Raw genomic sequence first — 1,634 nt, forward strand, 5'->3', positions numbered from 1 at the left:
AATTAAATCTAGAAAATCGCGTTCCAGCTTCTTAGGTTTTATTGTGGGTCGTTTTCCTGTCGAGAGTTTTAAATATATTTTTAAAGGAATCTTTTCTGTGGGTTTGCTGTTAAGCAATTTGAAAGGAACGTGATTGTTGCTGATCCTTTTCTCGAAACGTCCAACAGAAATTGAAATGTATACCAAAATGTCTTTTGTTTTTCAAATTTATTCTTTCTTTCTTCCTTTGTTCTTTTATCTATTTAATTAGCTATTTATTTTATTTCTTAAAACAGCGTTGTTCCACCCGTTCAATTTTCTTTTTACAAATTAAAAACAAATACGACTTTGAGAATAGCTAGTTTTGTATCGCCACTTTTAGCCAAAGTTTACGTATCACTGGCATGAAGCAATTGTTTTAGTAGGTTGATAGTGACGTTAAAACTACATCATTTCACATTTTCACAATTCTTTCACGTCTGTTTGCAAAAAACTTATTTGAAGTTTGAAGAATATTCTTGTAGCCAGAAATTCAATTTTGACTTACAGGCACATTTATTGTTTGTTTGTTTGTTTGTGTGTTTGTTCGTTTGTTTGTGGTTTTTATACTGGAAATGGATTTTTTTAGTTTATTTGAAAAAAAAAACCCCGTTTCAAAATGTGAAAAGACAACTTTTATTGCCACATGCTTATATAATAGAGTGGTGACCCAAGGAGCAAATCGTAACCGTGATATTTATTGCAACAAAAACAGGGGCGGTAAGGTGCCAAAGGTGTCATTTGTTTGAGATGTGACACGATTGCTTCCCTTGATCTGTCGTTTTTCTGAGATGACCCAAAAAAACCAACCCCACACACACCCACACCGTTTTAATTAATCACCCTGGCGTGCGATAAAACACACAACGACCCTTTAGTTTTTCTGACTTTTATTACAGAGGTATACATGCCATATTGTTGCCAGTCAGGGACTATCCTTCGTCAGGATGTATGTGTTCTCAAGTTTCTTCATAAATAAAAATTAACCTAGTGAAGTCCAAAAGCATAGACGTAACCATGTTTTTGAAGATCAGCACAGAAAAATAATACGTTTGAAAATATAAAAAAATATTCACAAAAGGCATACTGTTTACTCTCTTAACTATAAACACAAAGCAGTGCAGTGATCACAATGACTTTAAAATGTATTTTGTAAGATCGTTGTTTTAAACAGTGGAAATAAAGACTCTTAGAATGGGATTTCCTGATTAAGGGCTGCTTCTCGAAAAGACTGAAATGTGACTTAAACGTGACTTAAACCTTCTATCGTGCTAACCCCTTCAACATTTCAAACTCCACAACGAAATCCCATCATAGTAGACGTGAGAAAGTAAGCTACATTTGTACATGGGCAAGGGGGGGGGGGGGGTGACTGATAACAAGTTAACAGTAATTTTAAAGGCATGTCAGAGATTTTCTGCTGATTTATCCATGTAAAGAAGGTGCGTGAGAGAGTATGTGTACATGGGTGTGTGAGCACGCACGAGCATACACGTGTGTGTTTGTTTATGTGTGTGTATGTGTGTGTATGTGTATGTGTGTGTATGTGTGTGTGTGTATGTGTGTGTTTGGGTGTGTGTGTGTGTGTGTGTGTGTGTGTGTGTGAGTGTGGGAGA

At 35.8% G+C, this 1,634-nt stretch overlaps 1 protein-coding gene across 1 annotated transcript in view; it reads left to right on the forward strand.

The window, feature by feature from the left end:
- Window positions 1-1,634, forward strand: part of LOC101849796 (acidic mammalian chitinase) — a 54,932-nt gene that overhangs the window by 49,791 nt on the left and 3,507 nt on the right. The window lies entirely within an intron of this gene.

Source organism: Aplysia californica, unplaced genomic scaffold, assembly GCF_000002075.1.
Source record: "Aplysia californica isolate F4 #8 unplaced genomic scaffold, AplCal3.0 scaffold00785, whole genome shotgun sequence".
NCBI classification, from domain to species: domain Eukaryota; kingdom Metazoa; phylum Mollusca; class Gastropoda; order Aplysiida; family Aplysiidae; genus Aplysia; species Aplysia californica.